This window comes from Cygnus atratus, chromosome 12, assembly GCF_013377495.2.
Source record: "Cygnus atratus isolate AKBS03 ecotype Queensland, Australia chromosome 12, CAtr_DNAZoo_HiC_assembly, whole genome shotgun sequence".
Taxonomy (NCBI): domain Eukaryota; kingdom Metazoa; phylum Chordata; class Aves; order Anseriformes; family Anatidae; genus Cygnus; species Cygnus atratus.
In genome coordinates, this window is record NC_066373.1 from 7,279,780 (window position 1) to 7,291,831 (window position 12,052).

Here is a 12,052-nt window from a genome sequence, read left to right on the forward strand (position 1 = left end):
TGGGTTAAGGGTGACAAGGTGACAAATTTTGGAAGGTCTGCATTCTGGAAATACGTGTTCATCACCAAAAGGGTTCTCTGCACCTCTGTAAAATAGTATCAAGCCCTTACCGGGAGAGGTCCTGGAACAGTGGGAACACTGATAGGAGAACAGGAAAAATGGAGGCAACAAAATGACAAGGTGGCAGAATGCAAACCACAAGGATGCCCCTCCTTCAGGACATGGATCAAAAGCAAATACAGATGTGACTGCATTAAAACAAACAAATAAATAAATAAATAAATAAATATAGGTTTCTGCCAACTCACCAGGGGGAATGCAAGAATACAGCTGGTGCTGGGATGCAAAATATTGTTTTGCCTTGACTGGCCATGAGAAGGTCTCCAAGAATTCTTGAAGCAGCAATGTTCCTTACTGTAGACAATCCCTGTGGTTCCAGAAGGGAATCCAAGATAAGGCAGTTCTAGCAGCATGCTAACAAAGACTGTCTGATATACAGCTTGCATCAGCAATCCTGATTTGGATTCCAAACCTGTTTTAGTTCTCATTTTGTATGTTATGGCATTTTGTTGTATTTTATTTTTGTTTGCTGCTTCTTAAAGAGTGTTTCAATAATGTTGCCTTTGAAAGTGGTGTTTGCTTGAAATAGCAATTACAGAATATTCAGTTTTTCTGTTTTACAATTCTGCTGAATTTTCTTCTAAAATTCATTTTGTATAGTGTTATTTTTCTTTCTTGATTGGGAGATATGGCCTATAAATCATATTCTCAGAACTTCTAGTCATCTGAGGAACCTGAAATTTATAGTTTGTGAAAACAGGTGTCCTTTCACTAAAAGAAAAAAAAAAAAAGACAAAAAAAAGACATCTATGCAAATATTTCTTCTAAAAATTATTTTGCTGTCTATTCATAAAAATGCAAGGAAACATTATCTCTGCAGTTTCCTTGTTCTAATTCATTTCACAAATGGATTTAAGACAGCTAGCAAACAGAGAAAAAATTATCCTTGTTGAGGTGTTATTTCATTCTGTTTTAAATATTAATGTGTGATGTTGCACTGTTATGTAGTACTCTTCACAGAAATGATATAAACCGTTTGTTAAAGAAAATATGAAGCCTCTGAAATGTCTGCTCATAAATGTTTACAAGAGAGATCATAGGTAGAATTATAGGCACAAAAAATAAAGAATAGATGAGCTTCAGGAATGCTGGAATAAGAGATGATTAGCAAGCATCCCAAATTGCCTTTCTTGCTGGTGACCTTCTCCATGATGTCATAATCTCTTTGCATTTCCAGGCCACGAGATCAAAAAGCCTGTATCTTGATTCTGTATATCAAGAGGATATGCACAGTAAAATTCATAAAATCAGTAATGAAAATGATGGAATTTTTCTGTGCTTTTACTGTGATTCATAAGATGAAGAAGTCCTAAAAACCTAGACTCCTGACATGGTTTGCCTGGTGTAGGCATAGAACACAGTAATAGAACAGAGTAAGGATTTGTAAAAACAGAGCAGAGAATGGGAAAGACAGACAGAGGATCTCATCACACAGTTATGATTTTGGGTTTTACAGAGAACCTCTGCATACTCTCTGGTTTATTTTGAGGGCCCTTCAGCTCCCAGACTTGGGACTTAATGTTGACTTAACGTTGTCTTTCTTCCACAGCTGCAAATCTCACTCTAAGCACATATTCTTCTGGCCTAGGATGCAAAGCTAAGGCAGGTTTTTTTCAAAAACTGAATAAAAAGCTAATGAAATGAAACTTGCTATGAGACTCACTGTGGTAGAAATAAGCAAATCTTAATGGATTTTCTTATATGTTCTCTTTGGGGAATTGTTAGAGAACCCCACATACACATTTTTGTGTTTCTGTTTGCACACTACTCCACTAATTTCACTCTGGTCCATGCAAATAACTTCTTGCTAACATAGTCCATTGTTACCAACTAAAGATTTTATTGAGTTCTCTTAACTAGATTTGGACTTTATTATCTGTTTGCCAAATGACAGGCAATATTAATGCTACTGTTTTCTGCCAACATGCAAATTATACAAATGTATTTAATTTCATTACAGTGGTTGAATTAATTGTGTTATAACATGATGCTGAGGACTGTGCTACACAGGAGGAAAAGCAAATTAAGGTGGCAATAATCATAATTGAAATCCTTTACTCTAACAATTATTTTTTGCATTCTCTTTTTATTTGTTCTTCATAGTTTTGGTTGTCCTATTGTTAATTCCAGCAAACACAAGTCTTCAAGATTTGTAGCTGCTTTGACATGCCACTGTTAGCTCACTGAAATGTGACAAGTAGAGAAGAGAAGTTCTGATTGGATTCTATTGCAGTATTATGCTATGCCTACCAGTAAAAAATGCAGAGAAAATTGAATCCTAAAATTATCTGCCTCTCTTCCATTTACTCTCCAAGCCATTTCTTCTATTTTTCAATTATCATCTGGTAATAAATGTGTCATAGTGCAAGATGAGACCTCAATAGAATACGGTAACACTGAAGACAGAATGGAAAATTCAAGAATATTCAAACTTGTTTGGATGCAAATTTGGTCATTATATTGAACTAAAAGTTACTTGCTGTAGAGAAGGAAAGTAGTAAAGCTCTAGAAATATCCTGTGCTAATGAAACAGTCCTCTGCCATATCTGCTGCCAGACACCAAAACATCCTTCTTTCCAAATGAATTTCCTGTTCTGAGACAGACTATGAGGTTTATGAAGCATTTGAGTGTTTATCTGGGAATTGGGTGTGTTACAGATATTGGATAAAAGCCATGTCCTTTGGAATCAATGATTAAATTTATATCTGCTCCTATACACTGCCACGATTTCTGTCCTCGTATTGATTCTCTAAATGTATGAATCTCACTCTCCATTGTTAAATTGTCCTTACCTGTCTCCGTGTTTGTCCCCAGGAACAGAAGTGACTTTCCCATCCTGCTGTTAGTCTCACACTCTTGAAAGACATTTGAATTTCTGAGGAGGGAAATCCTGAGGGAAGAAAACTGTTTTCAAATTTTCAATTTATCTGTAGCCTACAAGGAAAATGACTGTAAATTCTGGAGCTTCTGCAACTATTTCTAGAGGGAACAGTTTGCCAGCATTTGAATCACTAGGAACCAGCTTGTTGGGACTCTAGACATCATTTAACCTAACTGTGCAGAACTCTCAAAACTCTCAGGAGCACCCTCATATATTTTCAATATGCTAGTCAAGGCTCAATGGCGGTTATCTGTTCCAAATGTGTTTCTACCTAAAAATGCATCCATTTACCAGAGTAATAGTATGTAACTGCTGGAATGCTAGTTTGCAGTCCCTCCATTACTTTACTACTGGAGCTAGATAACTGTACCTTATAGAAATGATTAGAAACTTATTTTTATGTAGCTACAATTGTGCATATGAGACATCTGCTCATTTGCTGATCTCATTGTGCCTTTCCTCTCATTCTTTGTTAACTTTTTAGTTACTTAGCTCAGGGAAAGAGAAGCAGGCCTCAACTTTGAAAGGTCAATTCATTTCTTGGATCTTTTGCTAAATCTACTAATTTTCTGGTTATAAGCCAGATTTAATAATGGTTGAACATATGTTTTTTCTGATTAGCTTTGGCAAGTGGAGATGCTGAGATAATCATGGCCTCTCCATTCCACTGGTAGTGAGGGTCCCTGGCTTATTTATTGTTTTAAAGCAAGATATCATGTTCTATAGCATCATCTGTAAGTTTATTGTCTGAATGGGGGAGGGATGAGCAGCATAATAAGCTGCTCATAGGCAGCTAACCTGTAGACATTGTTATATGTTATCCTGTGGCCATGAATAAGATGGATGGAATTAAAAAGAAATCTTCTCCATTAGAATCAGGGTCAGAGGTAGCCTTAGGAATGGAGGTCATCAAACTAATTTGAAGATGGAACCTGATGTGTCTGTGAGAGCAACAACCAGGCAGGTGGGTGCATTAGGAAGTTCTTTGTATGTCTGATCTCCAAACTGTGTCTACACACTGATTATCTATATGCAGGGACAGCGCGACTATACGCAGGAGAACATAGGGACCTCATCTGACAGTACAAACTATGTCCTTGGCTGTGCAGCTGAATCAGTACAAATAGGAAGTAGTGATCCTACAGAACTGCATGACATAGAAATGCAGATTTTCTGGATAAAACCAGAATCTAGAATCTTTACATGGCATTAGATTTTGAGCTGTATAAAACTGTTTAGCAGAAAAAATGGCTAACAACTTTTTTAGTGTGCTGCACATGAGGAAAGTATGGGAAAGGAATAAAATCCATTTTTGTTTTTGCTTGTACTTCTGCTCAAATTTTCCATCATATACATTCAAGATAAATCAAATTAAGATTGTAATGTGAAAATAGTACCATACTGGCCCACACATTTCAACACAGGTATTTCCAGCTCACACCATGTCACTGAGAGGAGAATTAATCTAAGACATTTTATAGAATTCATGTGTAAGTTTTGAGAAGCTTCAGGGCAAACCATTTGAAGTCCAGTATTCCCAAGAGTGGAAACTTAGTTTCTTTAATCCTTTCAGCAGCAGAGAGAGTGAGTAAGCACAGAATGAGCCTCTAGAGGAATCTATCATTTCCTATGAATTGTACTCTTATTGATCTAAAATAAAAATAAAAATAATTTGAATAATACTTTGTACCTCTCTTTCCAGAGGAGAACAGTTGTTAGATTTGACATTTCTAGATATGTATATACTGCCCCTGCATCTGATTAGTTACTGTTTTCTTCCTTCAGAGAGCCTCAGGTCTCTTGTTCACTGCTTCATTACTGAATTTGAGAATCTTCAGCTAAATCCTTAGAAATCTTGTTGGACAAGAAACAGTGGTAAGAATAAGTAGTGTACAAAATGACCCATGCTTCTTGCCCCCTGCTAGTCATCTCGGTTTTGCAGGGATGCAAGAAAGGGATGCATTCACTTTAGCCAGAAGAGACCACATGGAGAGCTGAGAAAATAATTCAGGCTACATGTCACTGCCACCTTCTGCTGTGACTGTTAGATGTGGTTCCCTGTCTTGTAACCTGGATAAAGTCAGTTCTCCCTCAATCAGGCTATTTCTTCATTTAGCCTAGTAAGAAACAAGTTAAAAGGAGGCAACCCAGCAAAGTCCTTGCCCAATCCTATTATCTGTAAAGGCTCATTGTAAAGGCTGATTTTTATTTCATTTAAAGCTTCCAGCTGGAAAACTTCACACAGTAAGGTTGGAAAGACAGCCCCCTCACTATTGTTCTCCACTTTTGATTTGCTGTGAAAGGATGCTCTATTTTAAGAATCGTGATTGTCTTCTTTTAAGGGCAATTTTAGGACTGTTCTCTTCAAGCACAAGTAGATGGAGGTGGAGATAATAAATCCAGCAAAGTACATTATAAAGGCCTAATAAATGCTAGGGCCGCAGTATGTACTTTAGCCTAAGGGGTTCGAGACTATTCTCTCTGTGTCTCTCTTACAAGCACATGCATTCCCTGGTCATAACGAGATTAAATACAGATTTTATTGTATTTATATGACAATCCTAGTCTAGATCAAAAACAGGGAAATGGAAAAAATACGCATCTAAACTAAAATAAGATTTTTAAACGCTTTAGCAAAACATATTTTTTTTTAAACTGACACCTTTAAGGCACTGCCTGAGCAAAATGGATCTTGAGAAGAGACTAGTTTTCAGAATTCGCTACTACAGACATCTAATCTAGTTTAAACTAGATTTGATTAACTACTTATAACAGGGTTGCTCATAGACTTATAATCTAAGCATACCTGCTTTACCTTGTAAAGTGAATGGGAATAAAAAACTTGCAGGAATGTGGTTAACGTGTTACAGACTTCTTCAGTAGCATTCCCAGGAACTTCCTGTGAGCCCTGATGGTTCCCCAGCTTTGTTTACTCCCTTTTTTTAATTGACATATTACTAGAGAATTTCAAAATTACATAAATGAAAAAGTAAAGTCCTTTTTATTAAACTGTGAGCAAAACCCACCATTTATTGCTCCCTAATATCTTAATGTCATGAGACTTGAGGAATGCTTACTGTCCAGGCATAACCACAAAGTCTCTTAACATTGACAGTACTCACTAGGGCTTTCCCATAAGGGAAGTTCCCATTTTTTTCACAATTTAATGATGTACATAAACAACAACTTCTTTTCATGACTTGAATAAATTTCTGAAGAGAACTAGTATAGCACAGCAATGGTTTGAACATTTAAATGATAGCCTCACTAATGCATTTACAGAGGAAAAAATTATTAGCAAGTCAGTATCTAAGAGGCACTTTCCCATTTATTCCAAGCTTAAAAACAAAACAAAACAAAAAACTTTTTTTTCTTTTTTTTCTTTTTTTTTTTTCCCAGAAAAAAAAAATCAGAAATGTTTTGGTTACTTGAAGATAGCTTAAAATGTATGAAACAAAAGCACTTTGACTCAGTAGCAAGCTGTATAAAGGCTTGCATTCTTGGAAGGCTTCTTGCTGTTTGCTCTTTTAGTTGTATGAAAGATACCCATAAGGATGTAATTTATGAATATTTCTAGAATGTCTCCATAAGGTCTTGCCTTAAAAAGCACCAAAAATATCACTTTTCACCAATTTCTAGGGTGAGTTTATTAGATGTTATGATTGTTCTGTTTGCACAGTCTCAGTATCCCCATTCTGAAATTTATTTTATATTCATTTGTTTTGCAAGACAGGCCTGCTGTGATCCATATTGCAGAAAGGAATGATGGAATCTGTGCGCATGTCTTACCTGAGTGAGTAGAGGAGCAGGGATACAAAAGGTTCTTCCTCTAAATAGTCTTCACAAGTTGTAAATTACAGAATCCAGAATGTATAGGACCTAGCTCTCTGATGTCTTCTTCACCACTCTGTTCAGTAGCTTATGAATGAGGATATAAAAGTGCAAAAAAGACAAGAACAGATACTGAGGTCCAGATAGATCTATGCTACCACAGAGTTTTCATGTTTGTGTTGTGCTAGAAAATGGCCAGAGACCATTTTATGTATGACATTTAACTGTAAGTAATCTCTATATCACACTGTAAATGTCCATTGAGGAAACAGAATATGTTCTGCTAACAGAATATGTTAGAAAATTAGTGCAGTACAAGTGACAAGAAAACCTTAAGGTGACATCAGCTGTCCCTCCCAAAGGGAGGATTAAGCACAGATGAAATAAGGTATCAAAATACACCAGGGTTACACAATATTTTATTCTCAGTATCTTTGATTAGTTTCTAGCGGATGCTCTTTTACTAAAGCTTCCCTTGAATTCTTCACCATTTGTCCTTATCTTTGTATATCAGAGCTTTGTTATATTAGCAGTGTAAAACACAGTTCTAAAAGTGTTATTCAAATTTGCTTTTGTGTGTCAAGAAAATTATCTCTCCTTTTTTTTTTCTTTTTTTTTTTTTCTGTGATTTTGCTGTGGAGTCAGACCATTAATCAGTCATTCATTACTATTACTGTTGTTAAGCAGGCATATCTCTAGAGGATGACCCTTTCTTAGATAGAATTTTGATTAGCACACAAAACTTGATCTTGTAAATAATGATAGCATAACCTCTTTTTCCTTTAGAAATCTACGATTCAGCAATAAGTGGCTTGGGGCCTACCATTAATCATTCACGAATATCAAAAAGAATATTCAATTAGCAATGTGCTCTGGGACACTTGAATATTACTAAATATGACATGTTTCTGGTGACTTTAAATAGTATACAAGTGACACATTCAACTTCAGGTAATTTAACAACAAATAATGCGAACTGATATAAATTGGTTAAACTGGATACAGATTTTAAATACCTCTAAGTTATTTTATATTTCAAAAATGTTGGGATGTTGTTTGAAAATACTACTAATAGATTAAGAAGGCTTTTTTTCTTTTTCATGTGCCTTGTGTGTAAAAACTCAGGTGATTAATACCCAAGCAAATGGATGCTATTCGGATACCCAGATATTACTATTTGAATACCTATGGATATCTAATTACATTTGTGATTCTACCTTAATTTGATTTGATGTTGGAGAAGGGTTGGAGGCTTTTAACTTAAGATACCTTTTTTACCTTACATCATACCTTACTCCTACACTTGTCAGATTCTTCTTTTCCATCCACCTCAACTTCATGTCCTGGGTGTGCTCAGGCTTACCGCACAAGCAGTGCCAACCCATCACTATCTTAACATAAAAAAAAAGAAAACTCAGATGTTCAGATAGTTTTCGAGGTATTGTTCTACTTGCAAAAAGAATTTTCCCTCAGTGGATAAAATAACCATCTAATTACCATACTTGTGATATAGTAAGTTTTCTTGAAGAGTACTGTCTTAAATAGTTTTATTTTGAAGAGAGGGAGAACTTCATCTCTGAAAATATGTTTCCTTATTAGGATTTTTTAGGAAGTTTAAGATCCAACTATTGAAAACATTTGCATAGTGGTAAATAACTCAATTATACTTCGCTGTTCAGTGCGCATAGGAAATAAATCAAATACTGTATCTCTAAAATTAAAATGGGAAAATTCAATTTTATCTGCATTTGCATTTTGTAAAAGGCAGCAAGAAGTGTTAAAGTAAGATTTTTTAATACAATGACATTGTGATGCCCTATAAAACATTTTAGAGAATGTTAACATGCACATTATGAGAAGCAGATTGATCACTTACTCAATAATTGGGGAAAAAAAGAGAAATATGAGGCATTCACAACTGTTTCTTCTTTGAGCTCATGTACTCAATCAATCTATCTCTATCTTCTTAATGCTCTGAGAAGTCAAATTAGTATGAGATTCCCCTGGAAGTGAAAGATGGATAGGTGTGTGTAGAATTCAGGGAAGGAGGAGAGAAAGGGGGTATTAATGTTGGGCAGGAGCAATCTGCAGCAGGCCCAGTCGATCTTTTGATCTAAACAACTGATCATTAAGTGTCTGAGACATTCAAATCATATTTTCTGTAGTAAACTCTTTCCACCAGTACAAATTAAAGGCTCTTAAAATTTTAACATTTCTTTCAGGACAGTGGCTGAAACTTCTGACTTGCTGTTGAACATCTAATTTTATTTTGAATGAGGACAAAACATAAATCATATTGTTTGTAAGAGAACTCTTTTGAAATATTTTATTCCAGGTAGTTGAAATATTGCTTTAAAGACAACTCATTTGTTGCAGTAATATTGAATACAAATGTTTCCAAATTAATGTTATTGTAAAAATGTAAAAACTAAATGCTTTGCTCAGATTAAAAACAAGCCATTTCACTTATTTTCTTTTCAGAATGTTAGTGTCATTTCAGTTCCATGAAGTATTTTGTTTGTCAAATTGGCATTTACTGATGGAGGTACATTCCTCCACTGTACAGATAAACTTTGAATCACTCCCTTGCTTTGCAGTTAGGAAGGAATATGTGGAAGAATGTGCAAAGTATTCCAGATAAGGCCAGAGATCCATAATTCCAAAAGTTTACTACAAATACATTATTGCAATTTGTACTGTATTTGTATATACAATAGAGTACTGGATATATCTTGACAAAATTGCAACTTGAACCAGAGTGTAAACATCAGAACTATTCTTTATGATTACATTTTCTTAAAAAAAAAGGGAGGGGGGAAGCAAAAGAGGAGGCTCGAACTAGTTTAGAATTTAAGTCCCTGTCTTTAAGCAAAAATACAGAGACATACACTTTGTCTTTCTAGCTAATATGTGGGGACAGTAAGGTAACCCCTAAAGATGGTGTAAAAGCCCCCCACAGCCTCTGTAAAAACTGTCCAGCTTGTTACAAAACTTGCTTCAGGCATGATCCTAGGAACTCCAGACTGATGATGTCCTCATCAACATGAAACATGGGCACGCCATATTTACCATGATATTTTAGAAGAAAATTGTCACTGCTGTTTTTTTGAGGAGCCTTATGTTGTGTGTAAATACTCAGTGAGTTCTGGAGGTGCTCTTGGACTGAGTTCACTGTGGGACTTCAGCCAAAAAAAGCGTAGTTTTTGATTCTGATTCGGTTTATATGAGATTGAGGTCAAGTTCCACACTCAAATCACAGCAGTTCTGGGCATTCAAAGAAAGAAATTAAAATTCAGAAGGAAATGGACATGGAGAAATTCAGAAGGAGATGCACGTGGATAAATGAGGCACTTCCAGGATTAAGTAACTGCTGAATGAAAATTTCCTGTCTTAAAGTTTTACATTTAGATGCGTCAGTTCTGCCCATGTCCAATTTCAGAACTGATTCTGAGACTCCAGCTAATAGAGAACCCAAACATTCCAGAAATTAAATAAAAAGAACCCAAAATTTATTACTTTGTGAAGCATCATCCAGTCAGTTTCATGATTTCTTGGAGCTTGTGTTACCCTTTTAAGCCAATGCATAGAATATCTGACCTGCAGGAAATCCCTCTGAGGCTTATATAGAATCATTTTTATGGTTGTCATTCATCCCATCCATCTAACTTCTCTTTCCCCCTTGAAAGTAAGCCAATGGGAGGGATATATGATGCTGAGAGGAATTTTCATTTTGAAGGATGCAAGATCCAGCACACTGCCCATACTAATAGTTATTCAGCCTGTCACATATCATAATACTGCTCTGTGTGCGTGGAACAATACAGGCTGCATTTATCATAAAACTTGCCCCCAGGCAACTTTCCGAGCATACAGATAAAGGGAATTCATTAGTGCCCTGATCATTATGACAATGTTCTTCAACAGGTAGAAAGGCTGATTTTGTCTTGACAGTGACGGTCTGTTCATGTTGATGGCAAAATGTTTGTTTTTAATGATGCCCATAAATGCCAGTGAAACATTTTTTTCCCTGTCTCTTAAGGTCTTTAGAAGTATAAACATTCCATCATTTTCTTTTGCTTTCAGAGATACAGATAATATTGGGATTCCTGACAAGTACTCAACCTGTGATTGCAAGTGGAGAGAGTGACAAGGTAGTGGCTGCTAGGTATAACAAGTGGTATGTTACTTACATCAGAATATCACCTGATGTTTTTAGAAATGGCTTGCATTTGCACAAGTATGGTTTCATTTCTGCACTTGAAATTTGGATCAATAATTCACTTAATTTTGGAATCTCTGTCTAATTTGAGAGTTATTTATCAGTAGTACTGCAATAATAGTTCTTCTGTTTTAAAAATTAATCTGTGTTAATTCAAGAAAATATCAGTTTAGTGGTAATCTCTGGCTCTGTGTTATGCTTCTAGCTTCTCTTTCTTTCTGGCAGGATGGCAATGTTAGAATTAAATCATGTCTTTGGCCAGCAGTTTGCCTAGCTGTAGCTCTCTGAATGTAAGCCCAAATCTTTTTTGTATCTCAATGTTCCTGATTTTTTCCAGTTCTCATGATTTTCCCATTTACGTGAAATTCAAAACATGAAAGGAAGTAAGTTGATGAATGGCAATTGGATTAGCATCAGAGCATGATAGAAAACACAAGTTTTGTAAAAAATAAGAGTAATGGTGCCTGATGGTATCTAGCATTTCATTGCCAGCTTAGGGTGTTACCCTTTTTGTTTTGGCAGATACTGAGTAGCATCAGGTCATACTAGCATGAGGGATCACCTGTTTTATTTAAATGAATCAGAGATCTGGTCATAGCAGGTTGACTCCCTCTTCTGACCTCTTGCCATTTCTCACAAATAAGGCACTCTTTGTGAGAATTGAAAGTCCTGTGTCATGTCTTTGTACATCACCATTTCTGGCAAAAGAAAACACAGTCAAAGGGTAAAGGCATAATATTTTAAGAGTTTTTATTATAGACCACATACCGTTAAAGGCAGGTCATTCCCCAGTCTTCTCTTCCCATCAGAGTTATATGCAGCATGTGAAGAATAGGGTCATACCAACTGCAGTATTCATAAAAAGGTTAATCGCTTCTAAATAGCTAAGAGTACAATGTCTTACCTTGCAATCTGAAGGCCAATGAGAGTGTTCTCATTGTATAGCACCTCTTACTTTCCTGGGCTTCATTGTATGTGTCATTGCTAAAATTCCTGCTGA